Here is a 19,854-nt window from a genome sequence, read left to right on the forward strand (position 1 = left end):
TAGACAGAAATGTTCGAAATGGAACTGACAAATCGCTGCCAGAAGAACGAGATCTGAACACGAAACGTGTAGCATACTCAACACCGAAGATGGCATATGCTGAGACAATGGCTTTGGACTAACAAAGGAACAGCAGCTCTTCTGAGCAAGCCAGCGTATAAAGTCTATCGTTTTGAAGTTGACGATCCTACCTCGATGAGGAAAGTAATACGGAGCCGTTTCCTCAATTTACACGACCCAAAAGTTCGGATTTAAGGCGTCAGACCGGTCATATGGCCCGCAATTGCAGTATACCTCGCAGCCAACCGAGAACTATGTCTGGTGGAAGAAACAGAAGCGGCTACAAGCTCCAGACAGCTACGCGAGAGAGAGCTATAATTCCAGAAAGGTAGTTTGCGAAGTCGTTATTGGAGTTCTGTCAGTGATTCTCACATTTTTACTGGCTAAATTTTCGGATGAAATAATTAATGGTGAAGATTTCATACTGCTGCACAAATCCACCTTGGATTTGGTTCTGTCGCGTCAGAATTTGGAGATACCGCTGAGCACCGGTTATACGCTGGTTGCCTTTCTTGACTAAGTGTGCAGTCAAGAAACATTACGAAACATTACGTAAACGAAACCTTCAGCATAGACAGGGGCAGTTTCCAAAAACGCCTTTTGGATTATGCAACACACCAGCAACCTTTAAACACCTGATGGGCCCCAGAGGCGACTAAAATCCGGCAGGAGCAGAAGGGGTTAGCTCGAAAGGCCTCATATACTCCGAGTACCTCCAGCGGCATGGTGAGGAGTATATGAGGCCCATAAGATCATCAGGATCGAGACCAGTAAGATCCTGATTACGGTATACTGGAAAATATTATTAGATTAGGAAGTCTATGGGCTGATGAAAGTAGTATTCTATCGCCTCAGTACAGGAGTGTGACACCTCACCGAAATGGCTGAAAGGCTAATGCTATAATCGCCCCCGTCCCATTATAACTCTGGCAAGCCTTCGGATACGTTCCTTACATGTCAACATTAAGTAAGTGGTGCAGGCGCAGTTGAGAAATCCTGACTAGTTCCTGTCCTGGCTCTGAACTCTATTGCCCATGAAGCGTAGAGTCAATCCTCGCATGGCCTCCCTGCTTACACAGATAACCATGGGGACACTTAGGGAAACTACACTTTCGTGTAAGGATAGCGGCCCGAAATCGGGACTCAAAAGAATTTGAAAATAAATAAACAAATTTGAAAACAAACCACCGAGCAAAAAATAGGTGAAGGAACTAGAGATAGTCGAAATGATAATGTGGATGCAAGAGCGGTCTTGAGAAAAAGTTGTTTACTACTAAGATCCTCGCCGGCAAAGATCGCACCAAACTTTAACGCAGCTGGAAACGGACAAGCCGGCAATGCGTTCAAAAATGTTGAAGCTGATAGCCCGGCAAACGGCAACGTGGACAGTAACATCAGCTTTCCGATGAAGGATGCCTCCAATACCACCATTGGAGGGCTACAATCAGCGCAGTATACGCCCACCACCACTCTTACAGTGGCAGAACGGCTCGTCACTCCCATTCCAGCGAATGGCAATACAGAAACGATCCCTACAAAAGAGAGCGCGTCAATCGACACTATTGAAAGCCTCCTCGGCTCGAGCTAATAAAAAACATGAGGAGGATGGAGGAAGATGCGATCTTCCAATGTAAGTTGGTGATAAGGTTTATGCAGCAGGCGTTCAGACGTCAAAAGAACACTAGCAATGAAGTCAAAGCTGGAGTATCCAAAATGGCTGAGATGCTAGATGTAACGCTGAACTACAGACGTTCGTGGAAGGCAGCAGAAGAGGGAAGGTCGCTCTCGAACCCCCGTAAGAACACTGCCAAACAAATAACAGATACTCCCACCTCTGCGACGACGAACCCGAAGCGAATGGCAACCAGCCCGGCTGCCCCTGAGAGCTGTAAAAAAGCCAGGGCAAATGGACCCACAGGCAACAAAAAGGAGTTTGGTATGGGAGAGAAGGTCCCGCCCGAGTTCGTGAATCAGTTGAACAGCACTGTGCAGGATACGGCTTCCATCGCGAAGTTAAAACCGAGCGCCACGATTGAGATACGATATCTCGACTCTTTGACGGCGAAGGTGGAGGTAGAAGCAGCAGTCCGGCAATTACTTACCAATCAAGAGGAACAGATACAGACGAGGATAACGGCGGCGAATGCGCGGGAGCAAGTACGCGCTTTCCTCACGCTATCTGCAGAAGAGGCCGCGAAGCTAATCGAGAACGGCGATATAAAAATCGGTTGGATCCGAGCAAAGATGCGACCATGCGAACAAATTAAGAGATGCTATCGCTGCCTTGGGATAGGGCTCACACAAGCAAACTGCAGTGGCCCTGATAGAAGGGATACGTGCATCAGATGTGGGAAACCGGGGCACAAAAACAAAGACTGCAAAGCAGCCCCCAATTGCATTCACTGCGTAGACGCGAAACGCGACCGCACTGGCCACCTGCCAGGGTCAAGGAGATGCCCTCAACCTACAAAGTGATGCGAGTACTCCTGGTGAATATGCATAGAAGTCGTACAGCAGACGCTCTGCTCGAACAAATAGCTATCGGGATGGAGCTAGATGCGCCTATCATCAGTGAACAGTACGGACCGATTGCCCAGGGAACCTGGTTCGAAGACGAAACAGGAACGGGCGCACTCTGGCTACCAAGCGGTAGCGCAGTCACCGTCACACAGGACGGAGCCGGTCGTTGCTACACATACGTTCAAAATAAACGCTTCACAATGCTAAGCTGCTACCTTACCCGCAGCGACAGTATTGAACAGTTTAGAGCGAAACTGGACCTTATTGAGGATAAGGTTCGGGAAATAGGTGGCCCCTTCATCGTAGCCGGAGACTCCAACACCAAGGCTGCCGAGTGGGGCGTCCCTACTACGAACACACGGGCTTGTAGTGGTAAACACAGGAAACGCCACTACTTTTAGGAGACCAGGAAGTGAACACACCACGCCGGATATCACCCTAGTGACTGATAGCCTGGCTAGGGCAGTCTACGGGTGGGAAGTTCTGGAAGAATATAAAGGAAGTGACCATCAGTATACCACATTCCGGATCAGTACGAGAACTGATCCTACCCCAACCCCTCAAACAAAGGGCGCTCGCAAATGAAACATGGCCAAAGTGAACACTAAAGCATTTCTAGCTCACCTTAATGCAAATTCCATTTCGCACATAAGTAGTGACGCTGGCTCACTTGCAAGCCCCTTGATGCAGCGCATTGTCAAAAGCTGTGACGCATCGGCGCCCCGCGCGGGGTTACGTTCAAAAAGACGACCTGTGTACTGGTGGATGTCAGAAATCGCAGAGCTCAGAAGAACCTGCTTCCGTAATAGAAAGAGGTATACCACAGCCAGACGAAACAGAGAAACAGAGGCGGAAGCTGCTGATATCAGACAATCCCGAAAAGCGCTGAAGCAAGCAGTCATCGCCAGTAAGAAGGCAAAATGGGAGGAACTCCGAAGGGTTCTAAATAACAACCCTTGGGGTCTGGGCTATAAAATTGTAACGGGGTAGCTAAACGCCAACTCCACCGCCGTCCATCTAGACAGTGATGCTATCAGCAAAGTAGTGGACAGACCGTTCCCCACGCACCCTATGCTGTGCGGGGACCGAGACCCCCAATGTGACGAGATGCTCCACTCTTCACCGAGGAAGAGCTTAAGACCGCGACAAGAAGCCTCAAAAGAAACATAGCTCCAGGTCCAGATGGCATCCCAGCTGAAGCACTCAAACTTGTGGCTGAAAGCCGACCAGATTGATGTTTGACGTTTACAATGCATGCATTACTCAAAGCATCTTCACTTAGTTGTGGAAAATACAGAAACTGATGCTGATCAGTGAGGGTAGGGCTGACTCAGCGTAACCGTCAGCTTGGCGTCCCCTTTGCATGCTGGACAGCGCCGGGAAATTGTTTGAGAAACTCATACAGCGTAGACTTGGAGAGTCTGTTGAGAGAGTAGGAGAATTGTCAGCAAGGCAATACGGTTTCTGACGCGGAAAATCAATCCTTGGCGTAATAGAGCAGCGCTCAACGCAGACGCCGCTACCCGAACCGCATCACCGTCCTGGCAACACTTGATGTACGAAACGCCTTTAACAGCTCACGATGGACAGACATTATAAAGGCACTACGAGAAAGGTTTCAAAAACTTGCATACCTGCTAAGGATTCTCCAGAGCTACCTGAGCGAGCGTGAACTGCTGTACGACACACCAGATGGTCAGAAAAAAAAGCGATAACGTCTGGAGCTGCTCAAGGATCTATTTTCGGCTCCGATCTCTGGAATCTGAGCTAAGATGAGATATGGAGCATGGAAATGGCAAAAGATACATATCTAGTGGGATACGCGGACGATATAGTGGCGGTCATACCAGCTCGGGACACTGAGGGCGCTAGAAGGAAGCTGAACCAAGTCATGATAAGGACGCAAATATGGCTTGAGGACCACGGCTCGCCAAACATAAAACCGAAGTCATCCTTATGACACGAGGTCACATGCTACTCGAGGTCAGCATGCAAATAGGCGACACGTCCTTAGTGACCCAAAAAGTAGTAAAATACTTAGGTATTCAACTTGACTGCTGGCTTACTTTCTGGGCCCAGATACTTCATGCGGCTACCACAGCAGCAAAGGTCACGGGTATGCTAAGTAGATGAATGGCAAACATCGGTGGGCCCATACAGAGCAAAAGAAAACTAATTATGGCGGCCGCAAGCAAAATTCTCCTGTGCGGCAGCGAAGTATGGCGAATTGTGCTAAACTGCACAGTCAAGAGCAAAGCACTGGAGGCTTTGCAACGAACAGCGGCACTCAAGGTTTCGTCAGCCTACCACGCTGTCTGAGACCCTGCAATTTTCGGGATCAGCGGTCAGATACCCATCGACCTCATGATCCGGGAACGAATGAATGCGTGGGACTCCCAAAAGAAACATTTTATCACTAGCTTCCCAGAACGGAGACGCCAAACCAAGCTGCGGTAGCAAAGCCGATGGGATACTGAACCGAGTGGCAGATGGACGGCGAAACTTATTCCATCAATTGACAAATTGGTCCAAAGTAACTTCGGAGAAGTGAACTACTGCTTAACTCAGTTCCTCTCGGGCGCCGGATACTTCCGGAGTTACCTTTACCGTATGGGCAAGGTAACCGATCCCAAGTGCATATACTGCGAAGCACCGAGCGATCACGCAGAACACACGTTTTTTAGTTGTGACAGATGGCTCGCGGAAAGAAATGCTCTGAGGGAGCAGATTGGCGATATCGCACCGAGTAACATAATCAGCAAAATGCTCCAACGTGGGAACAGCTGGAACGCGGTAAAGAAATACACAGAGAACGTACTACAAAAAAAAGATCGACCTCGACACAGTGCAACAAAGTGAAGCCGCACAGATGGAGACACAAGAAGACGAGCCTATTGCATGCATGAAAGCTGGCTACAAATATGATGGACCCAGGTGAATAGAATTGGTCCTTTATGGATGCCGTTCTAGACCCTCCCGAAGTAATATAAACAGCAGTTCTGAGAAGGGTGTCTCCCCAGAAGGAGAACAGAAATTGTTTTAGTGGCCACATCACACGACGTAGTAGACAACGGTCGCTGTAAGTGCGAAGGCATTTTGAACCTTACCTCACCCATTAAAAAAAATGTATCGTGCAGCAAGTACCAAATAACCCTAGAGTTACGGTAGTTATGAATGAAAAATAATATCGTTGAAATGATTGTCACGACTGGCTTTACGATCAACTCAAGCTCCAAATTTCATGAATGGCAACTTCGATTTCGTGTTTAAAAGCATCAGTCGTCTCTGGATGGTTCGCATAGCAATGTTTCTTAACGGCTCCCCACAACAAATAGTCCAACGGGCTTAAATCACAGCTCCGAGGCGGCCAATTGATATCGGAATTCAAAAACGGTAGGCAAAAGTTCGAATGTAACTTTGGCAGTGTGACAAGTTGCACCGTCCTGTTGAAACCAAATGGCGTCCATGTCATCCTCTTCAATTTTTTGAAACAAAAACTCGTTGAGCATGTCACGGTAACGCTCGCCATTTACTGTAACCGCAGAAGAAGAAGAAGACTCACCACTTTGGAAATAGGTTTTCAATATTCCCAATTTTGTTCAAGCGTACAGCGTCCCATTTCGTAAATGTCAAACCTTTAAGTAAATTATGAACACATGTTATATGTGTTACCATTCTCAAAAAAATAGGTGGTTAAAAAAGCAAACACTATATGGCCCACCCGTTATATATATAATTGTCGCGTACAGCCTTTTTGGGTGTTTGGCCGAGCTCCTCCTCCTATTTGTGGTGTGCGTCTTGTTGTTGTTCCACAAATGTAGGGACCTACAGTTTCAAGCCGACTCCGTGCTTGAAATTGTAGGTCCCTACATTTGTGGAACAACAACAAGACGCACATATATATATAATTGGCGCGTACAGCCTTTTTGGGTGTTTGGCCGAACTCCCCCTCGTATTTGTGGTGTGCGTCTTGATGTTGTTCCACAAATGGAGGGACCTACAGTTTCAAGCCGACTCCGAACGGCAGATATTTTTATGTGGAGCTTTTTCATGGCAAAAACACACTCGGCGGTTTGCCATTGCCTGCCGAGGAGCGACAGCTATTAGAAAAATGTTTTTATTAATTTTTGGTGTTTATAATTATTAATTCGGTAAGTATGATGATGATAAAATTGATTTTATTTTAATTTCTTCAAGTAAATCAAATTAATAATCCTCATAGAGAAATGCTTCATTACCATGCACGCAGGAAGAAGGCATATGCAAATACAAATATGTGAATTTATATACATATGCACATATACATACATATATATGCTCACTCAAGTAGGAGGGAGCCAGATGTCGAACTTTGCCGAACGCAGCGGCCGATTGTGCCTCTTTGTCGTTCGTTCCGCGCTTTCGCTTGCAGTTGAAGCAAGGTAACGCCGCATGAGGAAGATAACGCCGCATTTTTTGATGCGTGCAGCAGGCTACATCGAAATATAAGACGTTATCATGTGAAAAAAATAATTATATTTGAAATATACAAATAGAGAATAGCTTAATACAGGTAAAATGGGATATTTTTCACATTTCATTTTACTACATCTATTCACATATATCATGTAAAAAGTTTCAACATAAGCTATCCATTTATAAGTGATGTGCTAAGTGCTGTTAGACTACCTTTTGAACAAGAGAACGACATACCAAACCCGCTAAATACAATATACAATGAAATGGACGACTACATGAAAAGGCAAGTGGAAGCTAGGTGGACTAATCTGGCCACATGGAAAACAGCAAAAGTCATGTGTAGAACTAACGACAAAAAACTGACTCAATTCGTACTTACTCTCTCGTGAAAGGACTGCAGAACTATCATAGGTATGCTAACAGGTCATAACCTATTGGCTGCACATGCGTACAAGATAGGAATTGCTAACACGGACAAATGCAGGAAATGCATAGAGGATGTTGAGGAAACTTTAGAACACCTTCTGTGCATTTGTCCGGCATTATTAAAAACGCGTTTGAAATGCCTGGGAGCCCCACTGTTTGAGTGTCTGGAGGACGTCTCAAAAGCGGATCTCCCAGCGCCGCTTAGATTCACCAAAAGCGCTGGCATCCTACATGATATCTACTTTCGATATTCATAGAGGTCGGTCTCCATCTGGTATCGCTAGGGACCAAAAGGTCTATGCGTGGCTTGTTGCCAACCAGGCTAACCTAACCTATCTATTTGTATATGTTTCAACTTTTTGAAGTGAAAACTTCTTTAGAATCGTTGGGAGTGATTTGAGACTCGATGAAACGAAAAGGCGACACTCTTGGCTACGAAGCGTTATATGATGATATACGTATATGTGTGTGGCTGCGTACTGCTGAGCCACGCTAGTATAGTGAGTATTGTAGTATGTATACTACACTGCCTATTACTTGCTTTGGTGTTTAGTTCAAGCATCATACGTATGTATGTTTGTATGTATGCTAGTACGTATGTGTGCGCGCCTGCGTATTACGGAGCCACGGTGAGCGTGAAGGCATGATGTATACCTATACTACACTATCTAATACTTGCTTAGACCAAGCGTCCTACGAATGTTTGTGTGTATGTTAGTACGTCTGTGTAATATACGCGTTACGACGCTCATAATAGTAACCGCGCGTGCTGTATTGCGTCCGTATTTTTATATTCGTAAATATTTTCATTTTTAAATATTTACCGCAATTATGCCGAAAAATAATGCAGAAAAGTGTCGTGAATATCGACAGAAAAAAAAATCAATAAATAGCATCACGGAATTCATTCACGAAAATTTAATAAAGTATACACCAGAAATATCGCGGATACTTAGAAAAGATTACAATAAAGTTCCAATGATTTTAAGTGGCGATTTTAACGTAAATTTTGCATTGGACACAGCGGTTCCTTTAATAGACGTTCTCAATACAACATTCAATTTAAAAATGTGTAACAATCGCACTGAATCGACAACACGATCAAAAACAACAATTGACTCGGTATTTCAAAGACATGTTGACAACATCGAAACCAAAGCATTTGTATCATATTTTAGCTATCATAAGCCACTCGTATCATTTGTTGAAATTGAAAACATTGAGGATGAATAATAATAAAATGAAGAAAATAAAATATGAACTTTATAGCAATATTATAATGAACCTATAATTATCTTGCTCCTAATGCTGCTTTCGTCTTATTCTCTCTCAGTTTGTTTTACGGAAGGTTTCACTTCTATCGCGTCTAACCGTTAGACTGGTATTTTTTTCTATGACTATAAATACTAAAAAAAAGGTATGACTAAATTTTGCTCTCCGTATTTATATAACGTCGAATAACGTCGAAATTTCGACGCATGGGCGATCCTAGTATTTATTAAAACGCAAAAGTTTATCCCAATGATAATTTTCCCCATTGATAATCTCAATCAGTTGTGAATCACTTAAGGTAAATTTTCCGAAAAAGACCTTTCTATATTCTCTTAGAAATAAATATAAAATAAAGTCCCGAAATACGTACATACATATGTACGAATACATGTAATGTAATAACTTCGCATAGAATGCTCCGAAAAGCAAGGTTTGTTTTGCATTTGAAAGCTATCCAGGAAGTTTATTTTCAACATAATTTAAAGTAGTCTGTAAAAGGGGTGTGGCAATATGGTTCCCACGATATTGGAGAGTTTTTATTCATAATGTAACGTTTTGGCGGCCGCCGTAGCCGAATGAGTTGGTGCGTGACTACCATTCGGAATTCGGAGAGAACGTACATTCGAGTTTCCGTAAAACACCAAAATGAAGAAAAATGTTTTCTTATAGCTCCTCATAAAAATATCTGACGTTCTGTGTCGGCTTGAAACTGTAGGTCCCTCCATTTGTGGAACAACATCAAGACGCACGCTACAAATAAGAGAAGGAGCTCGGCCAAATTCCCAAAAAGGGTGTACGCGCCAATCATTCAAACTTTCAAACAACAATGGAAGACTAAATCGTTTCCATTTATGGTGAAAAGATTTTCTACTTATCAGACCGTTTCGGCTCTGAGCGAATTTGACAGAGTCAGCAATTTGGCTGACGTGACTTGGGTCACGAAGCCCTTTCTTTTTAACGAAAAAACTGAGATTGTGTTATGATATACGAAACAATCAACCAATGACCACACTTCATCGCTATCTGAACAACGACTGATTGGACGATTGTGTTAATACTCGTACATGTGAAATGTTTGTGCTATTATGTTAGTGATATATGAAAAAACTCAGATTGTGTTATTGATATACGAAACAATCAACCAATGACCACACTTCATCGCTATCTGAACAACGACTGATTGTACGATTGTGTTAATACATGTGAAATGTTTGTGCTATTATATTAGTGATATACGAAAAATCTGAGATTGTGTTATTGATATACGAAAATTGCAATCAACCAATGACCACACTTCATTGCTATCTGAACAACCACTGATTGGACGATTGTCTTAATACATGTGAAATGTTTGTGCTATTATATTAGTGATATGCTTTTTTCCGTTTTAGAGGTTTTGATTTTGTTTTAATTCATATTAAACAGGTAGCAGTAATAGCGGTACAGTTGTGGGCTTTTTTAAAGGGGAAAGTGAGCAAACATAGCCCATCTAATAAAGCCGCTCTCATAAGTGCCATTGAGGTTGAATGGCCGAAAATATCAGAGATTTACGACTTGAAAACCCTTATTCATTCCATGCCCCGTCGCCTGTTACATAAATACTGTGTATTCAAAATTTCGAACATGTAATTTCAGTTGGTAAAATAAAGTTATTAAAATGTATTTAAGAAGCTTTTATCATGTTGCAAACAATTGACATACTGTATATATTTGTATTCTTAACACACATTTCTAGGAGCAAAGTTCATTAATAAAACGAGCGCATTACATCTGATTTCACGCGTCTGAGTCGCCAATATGCCAAATTTCTGGAACTAAAATTGAAAAAATTGCTGTCGACAATGGAATATTGTCAAATAATTAAGAATTGTGAATTTTTTTAGTACATATGTACGTACATCTGCACGATGGCAGATACTGTTTATTTCACTTTATTTTTGACGAATGGTGGTTGTTTTTTTAAGTGCTGCAGGTAAGTTTGTACAGAGGACGTGTGTATGAATGATTTTTGATTTGGAGATATTAATTTCATTGCATTGATTAAAGGAGTTTAATAATATTGCAAATATATTTAATTTGATATTTTTAAGAAAGTTATAGTTTTTTAATATTATCGATTATGGGGTTGGAAATGCATTGAATAGGACCAGTTTTATGGAATATATAGTATGGTTACAATCATTCATAACGTGATTCATGGATATCGGGGCGGAGTTAAACAACTGACATGTCCCGGGGTATTGCTGTCCATAAGGTGATTATAGGTTAATTTTGAATGGCCGAGACGAATTCGTGTGAGTTTAACAAGGTCCATTATAGAAAGGGAATGGTTGGCATGTTTTGGGAGGTTGCTTAAATGAAGCTCTTGCACATTTTGCGCTTTGTACCAAGTTGAGCATTTTTGCCAAAGCTCAGACTGAAAAAAAATAAAATTAACTTTTTTTGTTTTTAACTAGATCAACACCCGACACCCTAAATCGCCTGCCATTAGGGTGGATAATTGGAAGGTTTCTCAGAGAAATTCCTTTTCGGATCACAGGTTGATGCTTTTCGAAATCAATTTCGCACGGGAAACCATATCTTCCCACAGGAACCCTAAAAGAACTGACTGGTCTCTGTTCAATAGGGAAAGACTTTCCTCCCTGATGGAGCAAGACGCTGACTGACTTGAAAAAGAAGGTTAGAAGGGTTTTTAACGTATGCTACCAAACTAAAAGCTTTAAAAATTACCGTGGAAGGAGTACTGCGAGTCCATTGAATCCGTGAAGAATTCTGCCAGGCTAAGCAAGATCCTTTCGAGAGACCTCTCCTGCAGAACTCTTGCAAAAATAGAGGACGGGGAGTGGGCTGAATCTGCAGAAGAATCTTTGACTATCGTGGTGAATAACCACTTTCCGAAAATTCTTTATACCCCACGTGACATTGTCGACACGAGTCGACAGCTAGGGCTACTCGATGTTTCCCTGGGATCTATTCTGTCAGTTGACAGAATCACGTGGGCAATAAATAGTTTTCTTCCTTTAAAATCTCCTGGTTCTGACGATATCTTGCCTGTGATGCTTCAGAAAACAAGTACCTCGGTGGTTCCCGTCCTGCAAGAAATCTACTTGGCGTGTATCGCTCTTAATCACGTTCCCGCCAACTGGAAGAAAACGAGGGTTGTTTTCATACCCAAGGCAGGGAGGAGGGGTCACGACTCGGGCAAGGACTTTAGGCCTATAAGTCTTACCTCATTTATGCTAAAAATGTTTGAAAGATTGATTGATTATCATATCCGAGAGCACATCGAATCCAAATTATCTCCAGCGCAACATGCTTACCTGAAAGGGAAATCCACGGAATCAGCCTTACACGAAAAATCTCTAGAAGCTTTTAATAACATCAGGGCGGAGTCAATTATCATTTGCTTGACTGGTCGTGGTCGCAAGAGGCGCTGAAGTCACGAGATCCGTTCACAGGGGGACGCCGCAGGAAGGTGTACTTTCGCCCCTACTTTGGCTAGTTGTAATTGATGAAGTTCTGAAAATTCTAAATAAGGGTGGGGTTAAAGTAGTAGCATACGCCGATGACTTGGTCCTGATGGTATCGGGACCGTTTCCCTCAGTCATGGCTGAGATTTTGGAAAGGTCAGTGGGCTGCCACTTATGACCTACAATTCAACTCTGACAAAACGGAGCTGGTGCTATTTACCAGAAAATATAAACCTTCACCCTTTCAACTTCCAACTTCAACGACGTTCTCCCGCTCTTATTAGAAGTTAGGTATCTTGGAGTGATACTTGACTACAAACTACATTGGAGGCTACACATTGAAAATCGGGTAAAGAAGGCCACTATAGCCTTCTATTCCTGCAAATATATGTTCGGTAAAAAGTGGGACTCAAGCCACAGGTCGTCCTGTTGATGTACAACGCAGCGGTTTTACCAATTTTAACGTATGGATGTCTGGTTTGGTGAGAAGCTCCTCGGAATGGCTATAATATCACTAAACTGTGAAGGGTGCAAATACTGCATGAATTGGCATCACCGGAGTATGTAAAACTTGCCCCAGTGTTGCCCTGAATGAAATTGGTAACGGGCTCAGAGACCTCCTACTCGGTCATCGGCATCCCGTTGACAGTTGTTAAAGGAGAACTGCGCAAATTATTTCTCAGGAAAGCGCAGAAAAGATGGAGCTCCATTTCTTCATGTGCTATTTCGAAAACCCTTTGGCCCCAATATGATATACGAAGGACTCAGAAAGTCCTTTGGACTACTCGCCATTCAATTTCCAAACTCGTAGCTATGTTTACCGGTCACTGGATGATCGGCACATACGCGGAAAAGCTAGGGTTAGCATTTAACCCCCATTGCAGAAGCTGTGGGGACCTTTCAGAGAAGGAGACTGTAGAGTGCGTTTTCTGCATTTCCTCTGTAAATGCCCGGGTTTGGCAGCTAGAAGACTAAGGTCACTGGGAGCTCCTTTCTTCGACAGCCTGGGGCAGTGCGGCAACCTAAATCCAATCAATCTTCTCCATTATATCAACAGCTCCGGTTGGCTATAGATATCTGCCTGTTGGAGGTCTCATAATGGTATCAAAACGGGGCTTTAGTGCTACTTGAGGAGTGCAAGGTGCACTTCAACCATTTCGCCTACCTTCCTAACACCCGATATGAAGGCAATTAATCCCGTTGAAGCTACGTTACTAGATCCTGTTAAGTTTTCATTTTCAGTAGTTACGCCAAATACGATTATATTAGTTTGGGAGTCGTCTGTGTGCATGAAGGTGCAATCCTTGAGTTCGTTTTGTATATATGCAAATGCTTGTTAATATTTTATGGCGGGTATTTCAAATTTTTTGTATTTTCAGAGCTCAGTGTTTCAAAAATATATCTTCTTCTTCTTAATTGGCGCTATAACCGCTTACGCGATTTTGGCCGAGATTAACAAAGCGCGCCAGTCGTTTCTTTCTCGTGCTAAACGGCGCCAATTGGACACACCAAGTGAAGCCAAGTCCTTCTCCACCTGATCTTTCCAACGCAGAGGAGGCCTTCCTCTTCCTCTGCTACCACCAGCTGGTACCGCATTGAATACTTTTAAAGCCGGAGCGTTTGTATCCATTCGGACGACATGACCCAGCCAATGAAGCCGCTGAATCTTTGTTCGCTGCGCTATGTCTATGTCATCGTAAAGCTCATACAGCTCATCGTTCCACCGTCTACGATATTCGCCGTTGCCAACGTGCAAAGGTCCAAAAATCTTAGGCAGAATCTTTCTCTCGAACACTCCAAGCGTCGCTTCATCGGATGTTGTCATCGTCCAAGTTTCTGCGCCATACGTTAGGACGGGCATGATGAGAGTCTTGTAGAGTGTTAGTTTTGTTCGTCGAGAGAGGACTTTACTGCTCAATTGCCTACTTAGTCCAAAGTAGCATTTGTCGGCAAGAGAGATTCTACGTTGGATTTCAAGGCTGACATTGTTATCGGTGTTAATGCTGGTTCCCAAATACACGAAGTCTTTTACAACCTCAAAATTATAACTGTCAACAGTGACGTGGGTGCCGATACGCGGGTGCGCCGACTGTTTGTTTGAAGACAGGAGGTACTTCGTTTTGTCCTCGTTCACCACCAGACCCATTCGCTTTGCCTCTTTATCCAGTTTGGAGAAGGCAGAACTAACAGCGCGGTTGTTAAGGCCGATGATGTCAATATCATCGGCATACGCCAACAATTGTACGCTCTTATAAAAAATTGTGCCTGAGCGATTAAGTTCTGCGGCTCGTACGATGCTCTCCAACATCAGGTTAAAGAAGTCACACGACAGCGAGTCACCCTGTCTGAAACCTCGTTTGGTATCAAACGGCTCGGAGAGGTCCTTCCCAATTCTGACGGCGCTGCTGGTGTTGAGCAACGTCATCTTACATAGCCGTATTAGTTTTGCGGGGATACCAAATTCAGACATCGCGGCATACAGGTAACTCCTTTCCGTACTGTCGAATGCAGCTTTGAAGTCGACGAAAAGATGGTGTGTGTCGATTCTCCTTTCATGGGTCTTTTCCAAGATTTGGCGTATTATGAATATTTGGTCGATGGTAGACTTTCCAGGTCTGAAGCCACACTGATAAGGTCCAATCAGTTGGTTGACGGTGGGCTTCAGCCTTTCACACAATACGCTCGCTAGAACCTTATAGGCGATATTTAGAAGACTAATCCAGCGGTAATTGGCACAAATTGCAGGATCGCCCTTCTTATGGATTGGGCAGAGCACACTTAAATTCCAATCGGCAGGCATGCTTTCATCCGACCATATTTTGCATAGAAGATGATGCATGCACCTTACCAGCTCCTCGCCGCCATGTTTGAATAGCTCAGCCGGCAGTCCGTCGGCGCCCGCGGCTTTGTTGTTCTTTAGCCGCATTATCGCTAGTCTCACCTTGTCATGGTCGGGTAACGGAACGACAATTCCGTCGTCAACGATTGGGGTATCGGCATCTTCACATTCTCTATGACATGCGCAGCTGTCACCGTTTAACAGGTTCGAGAAGTGTTCCCTCCATAATTTAAGATTGCTCTGTACGTCAGTCACCAGATCGCCGTCTTTGTTCTTGTGTTGTGTATATTTTGAACATTTGCTATCCTTTAATTCCTATTTGGAGCATAGGGCGTCAAAAAGGCGTGTTTCAAAAATAATATTATTAATCGGGGACGCTCTAAGTGTCCCCATTCAATGTAGTTTTTAACTTATTTAGAGAAAATTTAGGTGCGAAGCCATATAGAAAGAGGTCGAAATCAATTCTTAATATCAAAGCGCTTTCGTTATTTGTATAAGAGTTACTGAATTGCAATTAAATTTTTACTTAGAGAGACGCTTGATAATATTAAGGCGCTGTGAAAGATCTTGTTGTAGAAGTACACTGTGTGAAATCCAATAATATTGTTTGTTGAAAGAGACTAAAAAAATCATATGTACTTTATTTACTCAGATGTTGTTGCAGTGGACTTAAGGCGAACACACTTTTCTACGGAATATATAGTATGATACGTCTTTGCAGGAGTTAGTGCTTTCAAATAAATTATTTAGATAATTACTAACATTTTTACCCTTTCCTGTTTAACTAAAAGATTAAAATCATCTGCATAAGCGCAGAACGAAACTTCTTTGTAAAGGAAATTGTGGTGCTCTGGAACCTTTGGCGCGTAGGCGGCTTGATCCGCGCTTAAAAAAAAAAACACTCATAAATTACAGCGTCATATGTAGTATGAAGGCACAATAACATCATCAGCACTGAACTGAAATATTTCATTTTCGTTCATTCCCATGGCACCCGGTTCTACGTTCCGGGACTGGAAGTTTTCCCGATCAAGAGCTGCCGCTTCAGTACACTAGCCTTGTCTATGCTGCAATGCTTCATCGATACGTGTGGCGCGGTCGCCACCCACCATCAGGCCAAAACATTAAAAGCGACCGAAAAGCGACTCTCATTCCAAGGAGCTTTAAGTTACTACAAATTAACTGCGACAGACTCTACAGACATATTTTAATGAGTAGAGAAGAATAGAATAACGAACTTATAGAAAATATCAACACCATTAAAGATAGCTCCAGCTTGTGGAAATTCGTTAAGAGGATAAAGTGTGAAGCTTTGGAAATAGGTCCCGCTATATCAACGTATGGATTTAAGGTTTATTTTGAAAATCTGCTGAGCCTTACTGCTAATAACAAGGAAATTTTGTATGCACACAACTTTCACGCTGACGATCTGCTTGAGGCAGTTTTTTCACCAGACGAAGTTCGATCTGTGCTAAACAAAGTTAAGTTAAACAAAGCTCCAGGGATTGATATAATTCCTTACGAGTTCTTAAAAAATACCCCTGATACTTTCATTACGGCTATGCTTACACAAATATTTATGAAAAATGGAAAGTAGACGAGGCTTTTAGAACTAGCGTAGTTTTTCCTATCTTCAAAAAAGTGGATCGTTCCCTAGTAAGAAACTACAGAAGAATTTCATTTACGAACTGCATTGTTAGAGTTTTGATGGGCATAATTAACGAAAGAATATCTTCTTGGACTGAAAGGAACAATATTTTAAACAAGTATCAAGCTGGCTTCAGAAAGAATTACTCCACAGTCGACAATATATTCAATTAAGCCGCTTTGTCAATTTAAAATTCAAAGAAAAGAAAAAAGTTTACGCGTATTTCGTCGATTTTAAAGCGGCGTTTGATAGAGTGTAAAGACATGCCTTGATATATTATATAAGCTGGACCATATTGGTCTTGCAACGAAACTAGTGAAGTTCATAGAGAATATATACAGCGATACAAGGTTATTTGTATGGAATGGCTCAGAAATTGCAGATGCATTCAAAACAAACTCAGTCGTCTAACAGGGGCTTATTCTAGCCAATACATTTGCTCTTTACATAAATGTTTTACATGAAAGCTTAGAAGAAGGTTTAAACATACATATATAGAAGGGAAAAATATTAGAATTCTAATGTATGCGGATTATACCATTTTGTTAGCGGATCACCCAGGCAAACTAAAAGAGATGATTAACCTCCTCGAAAATTACTGCATTTTATGGAACCTTGAAGTACCCCGCTCAAAGTCACAAATAATGGTGTTCAGAAAAGGTGGGAAACTTAGTAAAGAGGAGAAATGGTATTATAGTAAAGAAGAAATATATTGTATCTCGATTACTTACTTCGGAGTTGAAATAACACCTCAGATGAATTTTAAAAAACTGGTTGAAAACAGAACAGCTGCAGCAAAAAATTATATTAATGCTTCGTGGACTTGTCTATTAAAATTAAAGAAATTTCTGTTGAAGCTAAATGGTAACTTTTTCTTGGAGTTTGTCGTTCAATGCAGTCATACGCAGTACAGGTGTGGTCTTTTGGGTGGTTTGAAGAAGTTGATATACTGCAAAAAAAATAGGTTGTCTGTAAAGTCGGTTTACTGACAATAGTTTAACGTGACAACGTCATAAGAAAATATTGATGGAATGGTTGCAATTTTCAAAACAAAATTTTAATTTTATTTGTTTGATAGATATTTTGTATGGATATAGAGGAGGAGATAAATGGAATTCCACTGGAATAGGTCAAGTTACCATACATTTACACAAACGTGCAAAATGACGAAACATTTGTCAAATTCATGAAAGATATGTTCAATTTCGATTGTGCATCAGACGTTAATAAGTCAACAACACTAAGAGGCACCATCATCGATTTGCCTTTTTCAAGACACTTTACACTCAAAACACTCCCTTTCATTTCCTACTTTTTCTATCATCGTCCTATTCTCAACAGAGAAATGGTTCATTACCATGCACACAGGAAGAAGGCATATGCAAATACAAGTATGTGAATTTATATACCTACATATGCGCATATACATACATATATATGCTCACTCAAGTAGGACAGAGCCAGATGTCGAACGTTGCCGAACGCGGGGGCCGATTGTGCTCTTTATCGTTCGTTCCGCGCTCTCACTTGCAGTTCAAGCACATTAGCTTACATTTGCTTGCGTACGGAATAGATTCGTATATTTGATATGTCCATATGATTTGTATGCATCTTTACATATAGATTTGTTCTTTTTGAAAATTGCGCGAAATTGTATATGTATATGCATGTTTATATACATATATTAGTATACAACATATCTTATAAGGTATGTGGTAAATATTACCATACATTTTTTCCTTCATATATAATAAAAAAAATTAACAATAATAACATTAAGACAACAGGTATTATTAACAAACTTGGTTTTATTTTAAATTCTTCAAGTAAATCAAATTAATAATAATCAATAAGAGGGCATATGCAAATACAAATACGTGAATTTATATATGTACATATGCGCATATACATACACATATTCGCTCACTTAAGTAGGAGAGAGCAAGATCTCGAACGTTGCCGTTCGTTTGCTTTTTTCGTTCCGCGCTTTCGCTTGCAGTTCATTCAAGGTAACGGCAATGAGCAAGGTAACGACATATGAGCAAGGTAACACTAATGAGCAAGGTAACGACAAATGAGCAAGGTAACGACACATTTTTTCGTGCGTGCAGCCTGTTAAATCGAATTATAAGACGTTATCACGTCAAAAATGTGTAAAGCGAATTCTGAAGCTACCATAACATATGCCTACATACATACTTTTTTTGGAAACTAACATACAAGAAAATCATTCGTTTACTTTAGAACTCTTCCTTAAGTATATGCACAGAATTTTGTTTGTGTACTCAGAAAATCGGCTGCCACATTATCTGTCCAAAATTGTTAAAAAGAAAGAAGTCTTCTGGATTAGAGATTTAAAGAACTTGTTTAGTAAACATACAATCAGAAAGCTGGATAGAAGATGTAAAATTACTTTTTACAAACCATAACGAGCAAGGAATGTGTACATACAAAAAGCCTTAAGTACTAGTAGGATATATAAAAAATTAGATTGGTCAAAAGGTCTGGTTTATTTAAAAAAATATGGCTTGGAAACAAGCATGTGGATAAAGAGGGCTAGAAGTGGCATGGTAATTCTAAATAACAACGGATTTGACACAGAACATAAAACTTGCTAAATGTATAATTCAGGCGAGCTTGAAAACATAGCACATTTCCTAGCGCACTGCCCAATATTAATTGATTGAGATTATCAATGGGGAAAATGCTCATTGGGATAAACCATTGCGCTTTATTAAATATGCCCTTATAATATGTTCACATGTAAGCAGATGATCTATTTTTTCGCGCTTAACTCAAAATCCGTAATTAAAAAGCGCGATTTCAAAAATCTTACAAAATTTCTCTCCCAAAATCTGAGATTATAAAATAATGCCAGATAATAACGATACTTATTGACCTGCAACCATGTGTTTTCTGTGTTATCGATAATTATTATTACGAATGTAAGGAGAAACATCAAAATAAAAACTAAATTAAATGGATGCCGGCAAAGCAAACAGGTCTGTAAACATAATTCTAATAAAATTTTTGTTAAATATTATTTATTAGGGATTCATTTTACAGAAAAAAGTGTGTATCCATAAACGTTTTGTTCTTTTATTACTTATTATAAAATGTAATATAGAATATCCCATGCGCATTGCTGCCATAATTTTTTG

This window comes from Anastrepha obliqua, chromosome 2 (genome assembly GCF_027943255.1).
Source record: "Anastrepha obliqua isolate idAnaObli1 chromosome 2, idAnaObli1_1.0, whole genome shotgun sequence".
Lineage (NCBI taxonomy): Eukaryota > Metazoa > Arthropoda > Insecta > Diptera > Tephritidae > Anastrepha > Anastrepha obliqua.